Source organism: Mixophyes fleayi, chromosome 3 (genome assembly GCF_038048845.1).
Source record: "Mixophyes fleayi isolate aMixFle1 chromosome 3, aMixFle1.hap1, whole genome shotgun sequence".
In the NCBI taxonomy this organism is placed as follows: Eukaryota; Metazoa; Chordata; class Amphibia; order Anura; family Limnodynastidae; genus Mixophyes; species Mixophyes fleayi.
In genome coordinates this window covers 296,601,848-296,624,545 of record NC_134404.1, presented here as the reverse complement: position 1 = coordinate 296,624,545, position 22,698 = coordinate 296,601,848, and positions in this window count along the sequence as shown.

Genomic DNA, 22,698 nt, shown 5'->3' with positions numbered 1-22,698 from the left:
GTGTTAGAAGACTGGGTGGATATTAGAGATTTGAAAAATGTTTGTTTGGTGATTGAAAGAGCAGTGCTGTAAGATGAAAGGATACATTTACAGGGGAGGAAATCTGGATAAGAACAAAATTTTCTTCACTAGTGCTCTGCAGTGTGGGATTCATTCTGGAAGTAGCAGGTCTGTTTGAAGTGTCATAGTTGGGGTTTGGATCATCCAAGAGTGTATGTGGTAACTGGAGCTGCATTGTCTAGGGTTGAAGCCAGTGTTTTGTTATAGAAAAAGGCAGCCTGATTAGGGCAGGACAATGCAGTCATAGGAGAATATATTTGCTTGAATGAAAATGAGAAGTGGATTGGGTTAAGAGTACTCTGTGTTGCTGTGTACATGTGGATTTGGGTGCAGAAGGGAGGGCATGAGGTAAGAAGAAGCTGAAGGAAAGGAGGTTGTGGTCAGACAGTTGGAAGGCTAAGTTGGAGACAATAGAGATGGAGCATTAGTGGGAGACGACAAGGTCAAAGAAGTGTATATCACAGATGAGGTCCACTGGGAGAGACCAAAGGAGGAAGTAAGTGAAATAAGCTTAGTGACAGCAGAGACAGTGGAATTATCAATGGGATATATTAAAAAATATTAAAAAAAAAAATCTGAATGTATGCAGGTCAAAAGATAGGAGATAAGTAAGCCAGGGAAATAACATGCAGCATCGCAGTCCCCATAGATTACTATAGGGACTGCAATGTTCTGTAATGCATCAAGCTTTGACAAGCTTTGCATTGCACAGACAGGTAATGCCATCTCAGGATATGAGATTCTGTTGAAGTCTCTCAGGCTTCGTAGAATCCATTATAGTGAAAGTGCTGTGCACAGCATTTTCACCTGTCACTGGCAGCGCTAAGCTGCTGGTGATATGATCGCAGGAGAGGGGTCATTTTGCCGGGGCTCCCAGAGTTGCCCCAGCATAGTGCATCTTAGCGGTGCATAAATATGCAATTTTATTGATGCATAGACCCCAGAGTGTGGACATTAAAGAGAGAGAATGAGAAGGACGGTTGAGAGGATATGACTTGGAACGTGTCACTTGGAGAAAGTAGAATGTATACTCCACCACCTTGTCAGTTTCTGGGTCTGGGAGTATTTCTGAGGGAAAGTCTCCCATAGGAGAGAGATGCAAGGTATGTAGTGTCAGAGGAGGTCTGTAATGGCATGGAGGTTGAGGGATTTAGAAAATCATGATAGCAAAGAAGAAAGGACCATGGGTCTTTCCGGATGGGACACGGAATGAGGGAGGAGTGGAGGGCCCTAACTCGGTCCCAAAAGGAGGATATTTTAGGACAGGTCCACCAAATATGTAAAAAGGATCGCATCTGGACACAACACCTCTAACATAGTGGAGAACTGGAGGGGAACATTTTAGTAATTGTGTCTGGGGTGTAATACCACCAGTAGAGTATTTTATATATATATTTTCTCCTTGACCAAGATGGATATAGAGCTGGTGGCAGCCTGTTCCCTGATGATCTCCCAATAATCATCCTCCGGGGCGGGGCGAGGATCCCTCTCCCACTCCCTCTAATGTCTTCCAGCGGGAGGGAAAAGTACATAGAGAACTAAGCTGTAGAGATAGGAAATCGTGCCTTTACACAAAGGCGAAGAGAGGCATAGGGTTTCAACTGGGGAAACAGGAGTGGGGGAAGGAGCACCCCTGAGGAGAGAGCCCACAAAGGACGTAACTGAAAATACTCGTAAAATTTAGGATGAAGGTTTGTATACTTAGAACGCAGATCATCCCAAGAGTTGAAGGTACCTTGATATAATAGATCTCCAACAAACCGAACGCCCGCAGTAGACCAGGCACTATGGAAAACTGAGGAGAGCCCGGGAGGGAAGGCAGGATTACCCCATAGAGGCAGAACAGGAGGGGAAGAAGTCAGGATATTGAGATGGGGTTGGTAGGTCTCCCTGATCGTAGCTGAGAATAACAAGGTGGGGCATTGACAGACTATGGGCGTAGAGGGAAGAACAGACATACTTTGAAGAATGAGCAGGAACGGGGACAAGCTGGACAGGGATCTATAGACTGCAATTTAGAGTGACAAGGAACAGTCGTCCAATTTCTACGTGGAGGCCGTTGAGCTCTCTGTGTGGAGGGCCCCGCAGCATTAGCGGGGAGGTATGTTGGTTCAGGCCAATTCTTTGAAGAAGGTTGCGTGCTTCACCTAAGCTTTTGGCTAACAATTGTTGGTTCTGATGCCAAAGATAAAGGCGAAAGGGAAACCCCCAACGGTATATAATATTGTTCTCCCCGAGGACTGAGGTGACAGGCTGGAGTTCTCGTCTCCGAGTTAGAGTGGCGGGAGAGACGCCCTGAATGATTTGGAGGGTGTACCCCTCATGGGTTAAAGAAGGAAGCTTTCTAGCAGCTTGTAAAACAGCTTCTTTGGTCGTAAAATAATGAAGACGGAGGATAACGTCTCTAGGTGCAGATTGATCAGAAGGGTGAGGTTTAAGGGCCCTGTAGGCTCTATCCAGCTATAACTGATCTTCTTGAACTTCTGATGCAAGCTGGGAGAACAATTTCCGGAGTTGGGGGTCCAGATGCACAGATTCAACGGACTCTGGGACGCCTTTAATTCGGAGGTTATTTCTCAGAGCTCTATTTTCCATATCCTCTTGATGTTCATGGATAGTATTGAGATCCTGACGAAATTGAGAAAGGTCATCAGATGTAGATTCCTGAAAGGAGACAATATTCTTCATCTTTCTTTCAATATAGTCTGTACGAGAACCCAGCGAGGACACCTCTGATCTCAGACTATGAAGAATGTGTTGGACTTTAGCGTGAACTGAGGATTGCAGATCTTTCCTTGATCAAAGAAGGAAAGTCTTGGTAACTGGAGCGGACACATCCTCATCAGAGTCTGAGTCCTCAAGGGAGCGAGGAGAAGCTGCTTGTTCGGTTCCTGAGACTGAGGAAGTCTTATTAGGATAATATTGGGGGATACACTTAAAGGAAAGTTTTTTGTTTTTCAACATAATTAGGTAGAGTAAGAACAGAGGCAGGGAGGAGGCTTCTGGAGGATCGCCCACCGCCACAAAAGTAGGGTTTAAGCTGCAGGGCAGGCTACAGGCTTCCTCTTAGCTCCAGGTCCACACCAGCGCCGCCAATCAAAGAAAGGATCACAAGGGATGGAGATCTTCCTTGCAGCTGTAGAAGGCTCCCAGTCTTGTTTACAATCCAGCTGCCCCCTAAATGACACAAGCAGCTGCCAGGGGGAGACCCACAGAGGGAACAGAAGGGCACTCTTCCAAATAGGTTAGTTGAAGGGGCCAGGTAGAGGAGCCGCTCCAGCGGCTGAGCGTTGTCCGGCCTGAGGCAAAATCGAGGCCAGGGATCGGCCGCGCGGACTAGGCCTCAGGAGTGCCGGGCAGATGTGATAGACCCAGGGCGCATCCAAACAGAGCCAGGGCACAGTGGAGGGTGCTAGAGGAGCCAGGCGTTGTTTTGCAGGTGGGCCAGACTAAATAACAGTAGCAGGGAGCCGCAGGTATAATCGAGCTCCACTTAGCTCCCATTGCATTCGGCTGATTCTAATTGCCACCAGACCACGCCCCTGAACTGATGTTTTTATTGTTTTCACTATGCAAATTTTTCAAACTATCTGCCAAATTGTAAATGTATGTTGAGATTTTATGAGAGTGTTTCCAAAAGACCAGAAAATGGGCAAGCACCTTGAAATGTAGTAGGTGATTAGTAGGTTCATTTTCATAATGAAGCATTGTGTATCCACATGTTTAAAAGTCAACTGTTATGATTCCTAGTGCATTCACGAAGAGCAACAGAAGTATAAAGCAAAGTGTCTTTATTCAGGTAAATACATAAACAAAGATAACTCAAATCCACGGTGTCACAAACACGCTCCCAGCTGCCGTGGCTTTGGGGTGTTCGCTGTATGAGGTCACACACGATTTCAGCCCGCAGTATCTTTATACCTATCACACAAGTTATGGACCTACGGAATCGCCCTCAAACACATCGCTCTCACCCCACAGACACTTCTGGTTTGACACCACCTATTGAATACGGGCAATAGGACCCCAATACACCGTCCCACACTGGCACACAGGCTTCTAGTTATCCACAAACTAGCAAAACCCAAACTAGCACACAAAGGGTTACCTCTCCACACCTCCAGACTGTTACACAAATGTAAATGCAAGCACACACAGCTTGTTAATCAAATGTATCAACAAATCACACACTGGCATTCCAAGGGTTAACTTGGTTGAGCTCTCTTCTAACAGGCTAATGGATTTGTTAGAGTATCAAGGGCGCAACTTATTAAATGATAGATTTAATATACAAAAATACAGGGCATACAGATAAAAAAATAATGAATAGCAATTAATAGATTGACATAACAAGCAAAGCAGTTTAGGTGTTACATTCAGAATAGCACTTACTTGGGTTGCATAATCTGCGCCATGGGGAATTGGCTAGGAAGATGGACAGCTTATCAATGTAACTTGATTTCCCCCAAAAGTCTGACCCCTTGCCCCTTCAAAGCACAGGTTTTTAAGCCAATTCAAATGGAATGGTCTTCACAGGGGCAGTGTTTAATGCTAATAGGGAGGCAGGGATGTCTCCTGGTGTCACTGTAGTTGGCTCACAAATATTCCCAAAGTTTTGACCTGTGGGTAATTCTTCACAGATACTTCCCAGATAAATATCTCCCCCTTCAATAAACCGGTCATAAACTCCCCCATATTTAAATACCAAACATGATGTGATTATGACAATGTGACATACCTTTTCCAAAGATATGTGATTTTAGCTATTTACGGATACCCCCCGTACCTGTCATTCACAACCCTGGTGTGACATGGAGTGACACCCGGATTTCCCAAAATATGAACTGTAAAGACATTTTCCTTCATATTTCTATACACCTGTATAAGCATGCACAATGCTGCCTTGGGCTGCAAAGGATGTCCAGCTGTGACCGGTCCCGCATAGTCTTTTCAGGAGTCCAGTAGCTCTTTAAAGCTGCTACAAGTGGCCTGGTCATCTTCTCACACTGGGATGTGCAAAGCCATTAAGTACATTTTCATCAGACTCAATGTCTTCAAACTTTACACTGTGACTACACTTATCAAAGGACTCATTTGATATAACATATTTACACTGCAGTTATGATTTATCCCTTATAAATAACTGCAAGCTCTCTATGTTCATGACACATTGAAAACAGGTTCCAAAAGAGACTATATAGTAAAATGGAAGGAACAGGTATTATAAGTTTACCCCAGTCCAGAAAGCACAAGGCTGTCCAGGGAAGCAGACAAAGTCCAGGGATCAAGCAGAGGTCAGATAAACAAAATCCAAATAGCCAGGCAGAGATCAAGTTCACAAGCGAATAAGCGAGGTCCAGAAGTTGAGCCAAAGGTCAGGGCAACAGGCAAACGAGCAGGGTCCAGGAATCAAGCCAAGGGTCACAACAGAAGATCAAGCAATGGAGCAAACACAGGAACAGGGCAGCAGCAGCCAGGAATAAATGGATGAACTGCACTGAGTGCAGGTAAAGGCAGGTATAAGAATATAAGAGCCAGGTGCAGTTCTAATTGGCAAGGAGGTAAACCCCTTCAGGCATGGTGCAAGCTCAGAAGCAGAACAGCAGCACCTCTGATGGACCAAAGGCACTGCTGCCACAAACAAAACACAGGCAGAGTGTAACAGTTAATAAATAAGACTTAATGTGCCCTCAAGCATATTTGCTCCACATACCGTAATCTGGCACTAAAGCATAGTTTATCTGTATGTATGAGGATCTTCTCGTAGCTATGCAGTAAATTGGTTGATTACAGAATAGATTTCTAACTGATGAGTTCTAACATCCCAGCACACCAATTATAGTTATCTTGCAGATTATTTTATAGATATCTAATCCATTATCATTATTATCTATTTATATACCACCACTAAACAGGGGTCTCCCTCATATTGGTACATGCTCCATTGGAGCTTTCAGTCTAAACTCCCTAACACACACAGGCTAGGGTCAATTTTGATAGCAGCCAATTAACCAGTTTTTGGAGTGTGGAAGGAAACTGGAGCACCCAGAGGAAACCCACGCAAACACGGCGAGAACCTACAAACTCTACACAGATAAGGTCATGGTCGGGAATCAAACTCATAACTCCAGTGATGTGAGGCGGCAGTGCTAACAACTAAGCCACTGTATTATTGAGCAACATGTATTATAATCATAATTCCAGCAAATACAGTAGAAGAAAACAATATGATAATTAATAAAGTAGTACAAATGGAGCTTGTATGTTTTAGACAAATGGTACAATTGGGTGACCACTGACAAATGAATTGGATACTTCTGGTAATGCCAGGCTCACATAGGAGATTATGTCAGTGGGCAAGACTAACATAGCAGTCTCCAGCACATTTACATCAATTAGACAAGTGCCTGTGTTCACCACTTGTCTAAAACAAAAGAGTTACATTTGCATATTAATGTACTGATATGCTTTTTCTTATTTGATTTAACTTCATACCATCGCCATTGATAATTTAAATAGCTAGTTAATTATGATAAACTAGTGCATTGTATGCCCCAAAGTACTAATTAGTTGTTAAGAAAGATTGCCCTCATGGCCATCACCTGTTCTTAGTTACCAACTCTTAGTCACGCTCAAAGTAATTGCTAAAGTTGTTACAAATGAATAATAAGACTATTCTCATGGTAACCATCTTCACTGGTTAGCATTTGCTAAATTATTGACAGAGCAGATGGATGAGAGATTGTAGTAAATAAAGATTAAATGTCAAGTGTGCAAAGACACTTTCTTGTGACACATTTAGTTCTTTAATTAATGTACATGATAAGTATCTCTGCAATACAATTCTAAATATAAAACCACAGGGAGTATATATTGATCTGCAAATTTTGTTTCACGTTCTGCCACAAAGCTGATGACAGACACTAAGGCTTTTTATGCAGATTTCCATGACTAAATCATTATAATAGTATAATAAATGGAAATTCAAACTTGTGTGAAATTAAACTCAAGAGAGAGCAATTGGAGAACTAATTAGTGGCATCATGATAAATTGCCTATATTGTGCAAAGTGATATATTAATTCAAACTCAATTTTACATTGTGAGGATAAAGTTAAAACAAAGAGATAACACAAGCGCTGTGAAAAGGTTAAGAAATCAAGACCTGATATTTAAGTTGTCTTGAAAACACCCCTCTAGCAGAATTCTAGATATTTTTCATGTTATAATGGGTGGATCTGGGTTGATTGAAAATCATCTTTTTTTGGATCCTCAGCAGTAGCAATTTCCCTTGCAAATATACCACAATTTCTAGCCATTGTGTTTTAATAATATCCTTTTCTTTACAGCTTCAGTGGGTCTTTGCATATCATTTCAAGATCCATAACTATGATCTGACTGTGAATTGCCTTTCTTTTTATTTGAACATTTTGCTGGGTATACTCTGATCAATCAATGTTTTTTTTGTGAGCATTTTTATCTTGTAGCACTACTTATGTAGGCATGTATGGAAGGATTAGAATTATGGTAACTCTGACATTCAGACGGATGTGGGCCTACAATCCTGTTCATGATCACCTGGGGCTAGTATGGTTTTTGCCTATTGCATCTATTTTTTCTTTAAAGCAAGCATGCTTACTGGTGCTCAGTTTACAATAAATCACAATCACAATCACTAGTAGGGCAGGTGGAACTCCAGACAACAACGGAAATAGATAACTTATAATCAAGTCAATATATCAGTCAGAAAGTAAGGTACAAAATCATAATTGAGAGAATAAACAGTTTCAAAGTAGATGGCAGATGGTAAAACAGAGTCAAAAACAAGGAGATGTAAAAAAATATAATTCATAACTCTCAACCTGGTCATGATATTACAGAAGCTGGCAAGTTCCATTATCTAGCACTATGCCTCCTTGTGTCCTCCTCCCACTATTCCATCACCCACTGTACCTCTTGGGGTGCTTCCCTAGCCCTGTTTTCTTAAGCTCAGGCCTACTTCACATTAACAGGTGCATTAGTACTAGGTTTTAATCGATATACCATCTTCTGAAACAATAGGCATAGATTTCTGTCTACAACTGGATGTTTCTAGTGCATATCCAAATGCCACCAATGTCAAAATCTGCTTTAAAGAATGCTCACAATGAAAGACACTTAAAGTACTCCCTGTCCCTAAAGAGGGGCCCAAAAACTTAACTTACTAGGATAAAAAACATAATGACACAATTTGGATGAATATACACATGAATATACAACCAATTATATCTCTTCGACACATGTTATCCCTTAAAATAAACTGAAGGTCGGAATATTGCTATCTGATGAAAAGGTATTTACCAATATATCTTCAAACCACGGGTTTCCCTGTACCTCCTTTCAGATTTGAGTAGCATGTGATATTGTATCACACAATAAATTTCAGGTACATCGGAAATACAAAAAAGAACAAGTTAGTGTGCTAGCCAAAAACAGAATTTCATAGTGATGTCAAAGTGGATGAATGAAAAGGATTATCGTAGCCAATAAAGCTAAATTAAATGTTCAAAAGTCAAAATACACTTTAGTCATTATTCCAAGGATTGATCCACCTCTCAGATGTAATTTATTGGTGAACTGAGAATTATGGGACAAGAAACTGCAACTCCTATTTCAGATGTGTTCACCACAATAACTAAAGTTCACAAATTATCTTGATGTAAAAGTTCAGGAGCTACACTAAAGGCTATTTATTAATATTATTATTATTATTATTATTATTATTTATTAAGGGCCAGCATATTACATAGTGTTGTAGATTGAGTTGATCATGATACAAATAAATTGCAATAAATTGAAACATAAATTGAAACATAATGTAAAGATAGCCCATTCGCAATGAGCTTCCAGTAAATGAAGTGTAGGGAACAATTGATGAATAAGGTAGTGAAATAGCAATTGTAGCTAGTGGTGAGGAGAATGTGCTTAGCTACGGTGAGGCAGAAGCATTATCAGTAACCAATATTAAAGCAGCCATTGGTGACTAACATTTCTGTACACAACTGGTATGGTGGTATAGTTGGAATGAGGAGAGACAATGGAAGGTGGATACATGAAAGATGAACCAGTCATTGTAGTAATGTCAAAACAGTCAGCTTCTGCCAACTATACATGTCATTCACCATTTATCTCAAATTAATCTACTTCTTCTGAAGAAGGCTTCAACTGTTGTGCTGCATGGGTAATCCTGTAGCCAGCTCAGAGTACCCATGTGTCTGTTTTGTATTATCCTATGGATTCATGCTTAGTGCTGGACACCGAGCAAGGACACTTGATCCTCATGTTCACAGAAGTTGTGGAGGCAGCTGTTGTCACCAAATTGGCAGTGCAGTTAACCAAGGGTGGAACAGAGGACAACAGCAATGGCGGTTGAATACTCTCGGTCCAGCAGCTCAACTCTTATGGTATTCCAGTACTGAGATGACATTCCTCGATAGCACCATGTAATTTTACACTGCTGTTCCAAATTTTTAACCGTTTTATGTTTGTGAGATGATGATTATGTGGGAGATAGGGCACAAAGTTAATCTAAAATGCAGCCATCTCTAACTGCAATCCACATGCCAACTTCTTTTAATGTCTTAAAGGTTTCTACAGCTTCTGGAGATTAGTGTTTTTTACTTACTATTGTTAGTTGTAAACTATAAATATTGGTAACAACATGTGTTTATGGTACAATCAGAAGAGGAAAATAAGTTCAATGTAGATTGATTAAAGTGTCCGCATTCTCCAAGGTATCCTAGGATTCTTTTAAAATTTCTTTCAAATATGAGGTTCATTGTTGTCTTCTGATCCACAACACAGGCAAAAAGAAAATAATCAATGAGGGTACACTCAATATTCTAAAATGTTAGTGTTGTAAGTAAAAGATAAAACTTGATCAAGATACACAGACACTACGGTGATCATTCTCCTTTTTGTGAATAAGTGTGACCATATCCTGACACATGCACAGTGAAACCGCAAATGGGGTATTACTGTGCAGGGCTCTTCACCACATTTTTCTATTTGGCCCAGTAATGATGGATTTAGCCCATTCCTGGTGTTAAAAATACTTTCTCTCCAACTCCCTGATACATATTAACTGACAGGAACCATAAAGGTCAAATTTTGGGAAGGCACTTGCCCCCTTGATTAGATTAAACAAAGTTGAAGTTAAAATAGCAGAAATACCAATAAGCGCTGCTGGCTAATAGTTATCTATTATGCAGCTCAGAGAAAGGCAGTTGGTGTCCCTCCCCCTATTGTAAATAACAGTCTAAAATAGGAATCAAAGTATGATAAATAAAGTGCAAGTATTGAAATAGGAAAGTACGTTTTATTCATTAAGGCATACGCTTTATCGCAAAGTACATAAAATAAAATAAAGACATAAAAACAAAACAGCATACAAATAAAATCAGTGCACTGATAGAAAACTACATTCATAAATATGAGTATATGATCACATAAACAGGTATGTATATAGATTGACTTATAAATACCAGTAACTGTCTGAAGTTAAAGCTAAGAGATGCTTACTCTTAAATGTGATTTTGTTTGGACCTTAATAGTCACCACTCATCTGTAATTCCACATCTTTTTACTTACACAGAAAATATTTTCCTATCCTAATGCTGTTGAGGGCCAGATAAAACCTTCATCTATGTTATTACGTAGGCAGGGCCGGTGCTAGCCTCCATGGCGCCCTAGGCATTTTTACAAAATCGGCGCCCCAGCCCCCCCCCCCAACAATCTGCGCCCTCCTCCCTCCTCCCTCCTCCCCCCTCACTTCGTCTTTCCTTACCTCACCACCGCCGCCTCTCTGTTCCGTCTCCTCCCCTCCACTCACGTCCCCTCCACTCACTGACAAGTGAGTGGAGGGGAGGAGACGGAGCAAAGAGGCGGCGGTGGTGAGCAATAGCCTCTTCCCCCCTCCTCCGTACATCTGAATGCTGTGTGGTGGCCGTGACAGGTATGGTCAGCGGTCGCCATACAGTTTTAAAGTAATTTTCATTCTGGAGGGCGCCCTCCAGGCGCCCTCCAGAGCCCGGCGCCCTAGGCAAGTGCCTAACCTTGCCTAATGAGAGCGCCGGGCCTGCACGTAGGGTATATACTCCTTCACAGTTTGTGATTCTGGTTCAGAAGGAATGTAAATCGTACCTTTAGGATTGATATAGTCAGGTAATAACTCTAGCTGACTGTCACAGTGCTATTTTCAAGGTAAAGTTTTGTTTTTTCAATCATCCTTTCAGTAGTAAACACAGAGAAGACATCATGGCTAAATGGTTAGGACCTAAAATCACATTCACTCCACTTGGAAATATCCCAAGTCCTGGAATCAGTCACCAAGTAATGTAAATTACACCATGGTTAATAGAGATAACATATTTTTTCAGAATTGCTTTCTGACTCACTGACTTACTCAATTGAATCCCAATATTCAAAAATACACAAATTAATTAATCCATCTGTTGGGTAAAAATATATTTTCTAAAGGAAGCTCTTGTGTAGCTTAGTTCCTCTCCACCTAAAGCCATCTTTCTTTATCTCTGGTGTGACAAATGAAACTGGATTGGGACTAGAGAGGTTGTTCACCTTCATTTGCTTTTCAGATATTGCTGTTTAAACTTGCACTTGTTTTACACTTGACTGATTATTTTTGTTAGTTAAGTAATAATTGATTTACAATTGACTGTAAAGAGACACTGTGCAGGAGTCAGTAAGAAGAGCAAAGTATAAAAAAGGAGTGAGTTTGCATCTTGGAAAAAATATGTTGCATTGCAGGGGGATAATTATACATTTAAAATGTGGGGACAGATTTATAGTTGAGGTAGGTCTTGTCCTAGATCAACTTTAGATTTCAGTGTAAACATAAATCTATCAAGTATCTGTGTGCTACATGAAAAACAGCTAGTATTCTCCTTATTTGCAAAATAACAAACTTTTTTACCCCATGCATACAATATTGTTTATCCAAGATTGAACTTACTACTTTTTTTCCTTTACTCTCAAAAACATAAATACTACTTTAATGCAAAGTATTGAATAAAAAACTGAGTCCCTTTGGGCGACCATAGAAATGAGGGAGAAGGCTATTCTTCATGTTAGGGTGATCTATAGACCACCAGTTCAGGAAGAGGAACTGGATAGGAACCTATTGCAGGACATCACTAAAATAAAATTAAAAGGAGTGGTAATAATCAGGGGATACTTGATCTACCTGATGTAAACTGTGAAGGATCTTTTGTAGGTTCCACTAGAAGTAGGGATGCTCTGAATTCCTTCCAGGGAGCATCTCTGTCATGACCTGCATCCTGCAGCTCCTGTCTGCAGGTACTTTGTTGGACCTTTGTATATATTTGTATCCTGCCTGTAGTACCACTGTCCACCAAAGGGGCCATTGTGGTACTTAGACTGCTCTTACCTGCCTCGTTATTGCTGGAAGCTTAAACAGCTGCCTCTGGCTATATAAGCCTACCTCTTCCAAGCAACCTTTGCCAGATGATCTGTTGCATTTACTTGTGTTGCTGTTCCTGTTCCCTGGCTCATGTTCTCTGAGTTTCCAGCACATCTATCCGTAGATCATCTCAGCCACTGTGTCTACTCCAGTATCCCGTGGTAACGCTATGCAGGTTATTGCTACCTGTTGTCTGAAGATCCCAGCACATCTATCCGCAGATCATCTCAGCCACTGTGCCTACTCCACTATCCTGTGGTAACGCCTTGCATATTATTGCTATCTGTTCTCTGAATCTCCAGCACATTTATCCGCAGATCATCACAGCCTCTGTGTCTACTCCACTGTCCTGTGGCAAAGTCCTGAATACCACCGCATTCTACATCTGTTATCCACTGTGTTCTTTAGCTATTTCTGCCATACACTACCGTACTGCAACATGAAACCTGTGTAACCGGTATTAATACTTCATTTCACTACGTTCTTTCTGTGGTTTTTATTGGGAATCCTGACAACCAAGCAATTGGTGAGGGAGCCAACTTGCAACTAAACACATACAAAAAGGAAGAATAAGCGGTGGGTATAAATGGTTCTGGGGTGAGGATGTGACATAATATACATGGTGTCCTAGAACGCACTACGACAAGGCATTTCTTGTGGCAAGATGGACCCCAAGAAGTGACTTGAGCGTGGTTCCAATCAAGTTGGGGGATATGAGTGCATAGCCAAGGTAGCCCTAAAATAACAGAATTAATGAACTGTGGCAAAACCAGAAGTTGAATTAGCTCTTGATGCAGGATTCCTACAGACAGCTAACTGGGAGAGGTAATGCTGGTAATAGACCCATTATAAACGTGATTACCATCCACCACAGTGAGAGAAAATGGCTATGATAAAGGTAGAATAGGTATGTGGAGTTGCTTGACAAGAGCAGCAGAGATAAAGTTCCCGACTACACCAGAGTCCAGAAAAGCAAAAGTCTCATTAGGGCCACAAGGAGCATCCAAACTGACAGCCATGGAGTGGAGCAGGGAGCAGATGATATAGCTCCTAGTTCGACCTCCTTCTTACCGACTAGGAGAAGCTGCTTCCCGGTATCTTGGGACAATTGCTAAGAAGATGGACAGACTCTCGCAGTAAAGGCAGAGATTTAACTTGAAGCGTCTCTCACGCTACTCCGGCGTGAAACGAGAGCGGCCCGCATGGTTCCTCAGGCGGATTCTGGAAGCATGGTGCCAGACAAGGTGCCACTGTCCTAGCAGAGGACCTTTCCTAGGTGTATTCATTGTAACAGAGGCCTACTCTGATAGAGAGAAGAATCAGCAAGTCCAAGTCTGTGGGAAGTTCGTCTTCAATCCGGTCAGGGAGTCCCTGCCAGAATGTAAAAATGAGGGCCTCATTATTGCATTTAAGTTCAGATTCCAACTGCGGAATTGTACCGCATATTGTCAAACAGGAAGAGATCCTTGGTGCAGGTTAAGAAGACTAGATGCTGCAGAGGAAATGTGGCCAGGCTTGTCAAAGATCTTTCGAAAGGTCTCAATGAAGGCTGTCGAATTCTAAAGGAGAGGAACCTCACGTTCCCAAAGTAGGGATACCCAGTCAAGTGCTTGTCCAGTCAACAAGAAAATAATAAAGGCTACTTTAGTGCGTTCAGAGGTAAAGGAACTGGAATTACATTCTAAATGAATGGCGCACTGGTTTAAAAACTCTCTGCATCTTTTTGTGTCACCATCATATTTTTTCGCAGTGGGAATACGAAGATTGGAGGCAGCCGCAGAAGTAGTAGCTGGAGTCACAGGAGGAGTAGAGACTGGAGGTGTAGCAACTGTGCTAGAGGCTGTCAAAGAATTCTGTACGGTATCCAACTGGGTCATTACCCCTTGTAGGCATTGTAGTAATTGGGCCTACTCGGTCTCCTGTTGACATACCTTGCGAGCAAGATGGAGAAGAAGATCTTGGGCGGAAAGCTCCCCAGAATCATCCGAAGACAAGGCCAGAATATTCTGTCAGGATACTGAGACTAAATGCCAGGTCGGTGGGGCTGACATCAGCAGCCGCCACCATGAGCCAAATAGTAGGCAACGGGACGTGCCTGTGCAGAAGACACTGCTGGCCGGCTGGGTCTAGCACGTCTGGATGCCTACCAACCAGATATAACTCTGAAGGTAGCGAAGGTGTCCGTCCCTGTGCCTTCCCATTTGCACAGGCGGACAATATGGAATACAATAGCTGAGTAGATAAGCTGTGTAAACTGGAACCCTCCAAACTGTGGGAACAAACCACAGCATAGATAGCAGGTATATAGCAGTCAACTCAGTACTTAGCCTTCTGTGGTATAAGCTGTTAATGACAATAGGAAAGTCAAAAGAACCAATCTCATTCTCAGTGTTGTTTTATATACAACATTGGTGTGGTGCAGCAAACCCTAGGGTTTAAAGTCTCCAAAACAATCAAAACATATGCAGCCGAACACAGAGTTTTCTGATGCGTTTCTCAGCCAGGATGCATGTTTCATCAGAGGCAGAAAGGTTCATCAGTCTGTGGAGTGTGTCCATGGCCTGCTGCCAGCCAAATTGTCATAACTGACAGACCATCTCACTAGAATATAATAATATATGATAAATGCAATATACCAGAAAATCAGAACATTACAGAATATTAGGGATCTATACAGAACAATATAGCTCATAATATCATTGTACAGCTGGATCATATCAAAATGGTACCCATAAACTTTGGGAAAAGTTAATTATATTATTTAAAGAGTAATGTAAATATTTTATAGTACACAAAATCCCTGATATGTGGTGGACATAAGTATTATAATAAAATAAGATATAAATAATTATATAAATCAACAAAATAATATCAATAAATAAATACCCATAAAAATATAGACAGAAAATTCAAACTAAATCTTAAAATAGAGCTAATAATATTGTTACCCACCAACTGAAGTTACCTACCTAACTGGCATTTCTATTTCTGTTGACAACATGATCATAAATTCCACCACACAAACACTCTGCCTAGGTATAATCAGAACTATCCTTTATTTCCTAAATCAACTTTAAATCATGCTCCATACATCCAAAAATCATTTCCATAATAAGCACATATCTCACACAAGACACTGTAATAATTTTAATTCATGCTCTCATCATCTCCAGCATTGACTATTGGAATTCTCTCCTTACTGGTCTTCCCCGAATCAGACTCTCACCCCTACAATCTATTTGTAATGCATCGGCTTGATTAATTTCCCTTGCAAATTGTTCTTCCTCTGCTGAACTACTCTGTCAGTCTCTACATTGGTTGTCTGCTTTTTACCGAATCCAACATAAAATACTTTGACTAACATGCAAGACCATGAACAAAAATACACCTACATACATCTCCTCACTTGTCTCAAAATATCTACCAATTCAATGCCTCCTTTCTGCACAAACTCTGCGTCTCTTATCCATTCTCATTACATGCTCCCATTCCTGGTTACAGGACATCTTTCATGCTGCACCCTCTTTGTAGCATTCCCTCCTATGCCCAATAAGACTTTCTTCTTGTCTTGAAACCTTAAAACATTCTTTGAAAACCTCAATAGGTTACTCTATTACCACACTTTACACAGTTCACTCAAGACTACAACCCTCTGAACCTCTGACCAACATTGCTGTGTGAATGGATCATATGGCCCACTAGACACTCTTTAACTCTGTATGGGTGTTCTCAAATGGTGTAAGTTCATGAAACTTCAGCCAAAAGACTGTGAAAGATATGTCTGTTTGTCTAGGTAATACTGAAAATTGATAGAAATGATAACTGTGGTGAATAACAGCTCCTAAACATACCAATTTGATTGTCCTGTTGTGCATTAAGTAAGGGGTGTGCCTATGAGGCACGTTCCAGACATGAGGACTTCATGAGGAAATAATAACAAGTATGTGTGTGAACAAATGTCTTTGAGCCCCTTGATATGCTCTTTTTTGTTTGCTTTTGTGTGTTGGCTACTAGCAATAGCAGCTTTTCTGTCCTCCTCAATTGTCTTAGTCTCTTGGAACTAAATTTAAAATGGCATCCAGAAGTTAAACACATTCATCAACAGTGATACAGCCTTGAAAATGTTTGAAACTTTTTAAACATCCTCAATCCCCTTTGAACTTGCCCGAAAAGGCTCAAACTATCATCAAATTTTTATACTACTTGCAAAACTTTTAATCTAAGTGAACTCATAGATTTAATACCTCCTTCATACAGAAAAAACCCACCAGTGGTACAAGGGACCCTTGTAGTGCAGGGAGAAAATGCTCAGGTAATACCTCATAAACAAGGGAGAGTAGACTCTGCTCCCCTTTTGGATGCTACTGAAGATCTGGAAGATGTTGGAGTATCAGGACCATTTCACTTAGGGAACGCTGATTAATATAGTCCATTACCATCTGAGGATTAAAAAGAGGTATTAGATGAAGAAAAGCTAACAGATGATTTCTGCAATCACTATATTGCCATATTTAAGGAATCTTAGATTCTGATAACAATAATGGTGTTATCATAGGTAAATGTCTTGGAGGTATGATCCCTAAGATAGGAGACACACTTAGGGCTAGATTTACTAAGCTGCGGCTTTGAAAAAGTGGGGATGATGCCTATAGCAACCAATCAGATTCTAGCTGTCATTTTGTAGAAGGTACTAAATAAATGACAGCTAGAATCTGATTGGTTGCTATAGGCAACATCCCCACTTTTTCAAACCCGCAGCTTAGTAAATCTAGCCCTTAGACTGTTCACCAAGGGATCTCAGCAAAGATTTGGGCTTAGTTTCTTCAGTTAGCTGCTGCAACTGACAATGCTATACAGGAAGAAAAGAATGAGCCATCCCTAATAATCAAACAAAAATATGTGAATTGAGACAACAGAATCAAATAAGACTATACTGTGGTAAGCTCAACTATTGGGTTAATGTCTGCAGGCAGAAACATTCTTTACTGCTAAAAAAATTAGAGGGTCTTCACAACAAGTTAAAATAAGTCTGTCTCACGCTATAAAAGCACAAAAAGCTTTCCTATGCACCTGATCTTGACCTTTCAGACTGTTTTTGCCAAGAATAAGAGCATGTTGTATTAGAGGTACCACCACAATCAGAAAAATACCGCTTTATTACATATCACAGTGTATCCCTTTATTCAGTAGTCTCTGGTTTCTCTCCTTGTATTTGAGGTGGGCTACAAATTGTTTATGATCCTCAACTTGAAGATGCAATTCTGTAGGGTATGGGGAGCCAATGTAGTGACTGTTGGAGGGAGACCGCAGAGATAGAGCGGCGGGAGAGAAAAATAAGGCGGGCAGCAGCATTGAGGATAGACTTAAGAGGGTCAAGGCGAGAATCAGGTAGGCCAGAGAGAAGAAGATTACAGTAGTCAAGGCGAGAGATAATAAGCTAGTGAACAAGGGTTTTCGTGGCTTCCGTGGTGAGAAAGGGACATATCTTAGATATATTTCGAAGGTGGAAGTAACAGGATTTAGAGAGGGACAGAATGTGAGGCTTAAATGAGAGGGAGGAATCACGGATGACCCCAAGGCATCGGACTTGGGGGACAGAAACAAAGGTAGTGTTATTAACAGAAATAGAGGGGGGGGGAGGTGGGAGAGTCCTGGCAGGGGGAAGACTATAAGCTCGGCCTTGGAACTATTAAGTTTAAGGAAGCGTTGGGACATCCAAGATGAGATGGCCGAGAGACAGGAGGAGACACGAGACAGAAGGGAAGGGGAGAGGTCAGGGGATGAAAGATAGATTTGGGTATCATCAGCATAGAGGTGGTACTGGAGGCCAAAGGAGTGGATGAGGACACCAAGGGAGGCGGTGTAGAGGGAGAAAAGCAGGGGGCCAAGAACGGAGCCTTGAGGAATGCCAACGGGTAGGGGAAGAGGGGGTGATGTACAATCATGAGTAGAGACTGAGAAGGAGCGGTTGGTGAGGTAAGAGGAAAATCAGGAGAGGACAGTGTTACATAGGCCTAAAGATTTGAGAGTTTGCAAAAGGAGTGCGTGGTCAACGGTATCGAAGGCAGCAGAGAGGTCAAGAAGGATAAGAAGGGAGTAGTGTCTATTGGATTTAGAGAGGAGAAGGTCATTAGTGACCTTAGTGAGGGCAGTTTCAGTGGAGTGGAGGGGGCGAAAACCAGATTGGAGCAGGTCAAGTAGTGAGTGAGAGGAAAGAAAAGAGGTGAGATGGTTGTAGACAACCCATTCAAGGAGTTTGGAGGCAAAAGGAAGAAGCGAAATAGGGCGGTAATTAGAGAGAGAGGCGGGATCAAGGGACGGTTTCTTGAGTATGGGGGAGACAAGAGCATGTTTAAAAGAGGAGGGGAAGATTCCAGAGGAGAGGTTGAGGAGGTGTGCAAGGTGGGAGCAGGCTTCGGGAGAGAGGGAGCGGAGGAGGTGGGAGGGGATTGGGTCCTGTGTACAAGTGGAGCGGGGAGAGGAAGAGAGAAGGGTATGGACTTCATCTGCAGATACCGGAGTGAAGGAAGAGAAGGAGGATAAATACAGGATACCAGGGTTAACTGAGAAGCATATAGTGCTGGATGCCAGAATCTGCTGAATAGGAAAGCATACAGGACACTAGGATACTAGGATTAGCTGAGCAGCATGTAGTACTGGATACCAGGATCTGCTGAAATGGAACAAATACAGGATACCTGAATACCAGCATCAGCTGAGAAGCATATAGCGCTGGATACCAGGTTCTGCTGAATAGGTATGGATGCAGGATACCAGGATTGGCTGAGATGCATACAGTGCTGGACACCAGAATCTGCTGAATAAGAATGGATACAGGATAATAGGATTAACTGAGAAGCATATAGCGCTGAATGTCAGGATCTGCTGAACAGAAATGAACACAGGATACCAGGAAACACTAGGAATTGATAGAGCCAAACAATCTAGCGCTTAGCTGGCTACAGGACAAGATGATCTGGTCCCATATTGACAAAGCAGGTGCCTAAAAAAGTCCAGAAGATAAGAGGAGTGAATGGCAATTGACCAATGGCTGAATAAGGAAATCTATAAAAGACAGTTTTATGCATGCGCAGAGCCATAATCCAAGATGGTGGCCACCACCTGAGAAAGGTCAGATGGTGGAGATGTACCTTGCACCCTTATGCCCACACCCAAGAGCTATCCACTGCAGAGAGGAAAGCACAGATGAGGAGACCCCAGAAGAACACACAGTTTCAGGGGGGTACGGTTGCATGCACCATAGGGTGGCATATGTGAGGAAAGGATGGATGATTTAAACAGTTATCTAGTATTTGTTTGCTCTAATGTTTGCATCTGTACTCAACAGTGTTGTTGTACATGTCCTATTTGTGAGGCATATGATGTGTTTAAGATTTCAAAGATACAGAAAGCAGCACAACCTCCACCATGAAAGCATTTCATTTAAGTTAATTTATTCATATACAATAGCAGCTATGGTCAGTGTTAGCAAACAGATTTTTAAGGATTTTAAGCCAATGTTTGGGATACCTTTGATTATCAACTCAGACTGAGGTCATAAGTCAAACTCTGGTTCATATATACATACTCCAAAAAAACATACAAGTAAGTTAATTGTCTGCTATTAAAAAATTGCCCATAGTCTCTCTCTGTCTGTGTATCTGCATGTTAGGGAATTTAGACTATAAGCTCCAGTGTGGCAGAGACTGATGTGAGTGAGCTCTCTGTACAGTGCTGCGGAATTAGTGGTGCTATATAAATAAATAGAGTATGATGATGATAATGATATATGAAAATACTTGACTATTTTCATGAAATGCATTTGGAATTAAATTAAAAAAATACATATAAAATGGTGTGAATTGCTTTCTACGAGCTCACACCAAACAGTGATAGTGAACTGAATTCACCTAAATAATTTTTTGTGGTCAATCACAAGATCTTTCCCATGTGCCAGCTAATGAAAAGCAGCTTAAATGTGTACTTAACCATAAAATAAAGCAATAATAAGGAAATTCCACTGTAATTACCAATCCTTTTATAAAGATTCTAGCAAGGCATGTTCTCCTTCTGTTTTTGGAAAAGTCTAATCAGAGCTACCTTTCCAGACTACCGCCACTAGACCAGTTTTATCTAGTTTTTCATTTTAAATGATTCTCCATGGGCACATCTGTAATCTGTTGATCACACAATCCCCAGGAATTCCTTTTTCTATCTTGTTACTTCTGCTTTCTCAGAAATTCAACATAATGCTGTAAATAATTCATTTATTTTGTACACATACTTTTTCCCAGGATATAAAAATTAATTGATCTGTCGCTCTCCTTCTTGTGACATCATCTAGGCAATTACTTTACATATCTTATGCTACTGTACATGTTAAATAAGTGATATGGTGAAAGCTCTTTATCAAAAAATGCAATCACATCAATAATTTACTGTTGGTGATAGAAAATGTTATATCAAACTACATTTCACTATACAATTTCTTATACCTTCACAAATATCTATGTAGTAAATCATTCTAGGGCAGTGGTTCCCAAAATTTTTCAGTTCGCGGCACCCTTAGAGTCCCCATAATTTTTTCAAGGCATCCCTCCAAAATAATTATCGAGCAGTCCTGTTTTATAAGTAGTTGGGTCAAATAAACGTAATAAGTATTTAGGTCAGGACAGAAATACTTAGCAAGTTGTTTGCAAAAATAACACACAAATCGAAGGGAACAGAATATTTTTATATATTTTTTTCAATTATATTTCTGTCAAAGAATAATTTACAGCTAATATTAAGAGGAATAAGATCAAACAAAATAAAACAACAACATGTATAAAAAAATCATCACATTTGGCCCATTCACGATCACACTGTGCCCTCCTTCATCCACACACTCTGTGCCCTCCTTCATCCACACACTCTGTGCCCCGTCATCCACACAAACTCTGTGCCGTCCTTCATCCACCCACTCTGTGCCCGCCTTCATCCACACACTCTGTGCCCCATTCATCCTCAAACACTCTGCCACTCTTTATCCTTACTCTGCCCCTCTTCATCCTCACTCTGCCCCCTCCTTCTTTCTTTTGCTCCTCCATTGCTGTTTCCTATCACCATTTCCCCTCCCCTTTCTTTACTTACCATACTTGGCCTTCTTTCTTCTATCTTTTCTTCTGTTTTTTTACTAATCCGGCGGCGCCCGGTACCCAGCATCCACCTCCCTGCTGTTGCTTCTCACTGAATATGTGGGGCGTGACGTCATCATGCCTGACATTCAGTGAAAAGTGAGGAAGGAGGAGGATGCTGGGTCCCGGGCGCCTCTCTGGGTCCTGGGGCGCTGCAGGATTGGTAAGTATTTTTTTTTTTTATTTCCTAAACTCGGCGGCACCCCTATGACAGCGCTGCGGCACCCCTGGGAGCCATGGCGCACACTTTGGGAACTGCCATTCTAGTGAATTGAAAATTACCTTACATTCTAACTATATACTGTATATATTGGTGGTTTAATTAATATTATGTTGTCTTTTTAAGCAGATGTAAAGATTTGACAGCAAACAAATGATATAGAGTAAAAAATAATTAATATTTTAAAAAGCAACATCACAAACATTAACCCAACCACCCCACTTCCCCAAATACATTAACCCTAGTAAAAATATTCCAATGGTCCAGGGTTTTTCCAAGAAATAATACCTAATAAAATTTTCCAATGGTCCATGGTTGTCCCAAACAAAGTAATTATTGCGGACCTCAGCTCCCTAGGGAATCCAGTCCTGTGCTGACAAGTGTGGGCTAATTGTTATTATATGAGAGGGACTCCATGCTGCGGGTTCCCCTGCTATATTGCCTCCAGCCCTGGTTGGCACAGCCTAGAGCTGGTTCTAGTAAAATCAGTGTGACTCCATGATTTGTGTGCCCCCCCCCCCTCTTATTTTGCCAGTACTAGCCTCAGCTGACAGCACTAGTTTTAACCTGTTTGGGGAAGAGGGCCTCTCTGATTTTTTATTAAATGTATTCATTTGCTTTATTATTCTTGTGGGTGTACTTATCTCAGGTCAAGCCTTGGCAAGGGCTTCCCCTCTTTGGGAACATAATGATCTGTTGCTCCAAAACCTTTTGGAAGATATTCCATGAGCTTGGACAGGCTTCTTCTGCTGTTGTAGACATTCT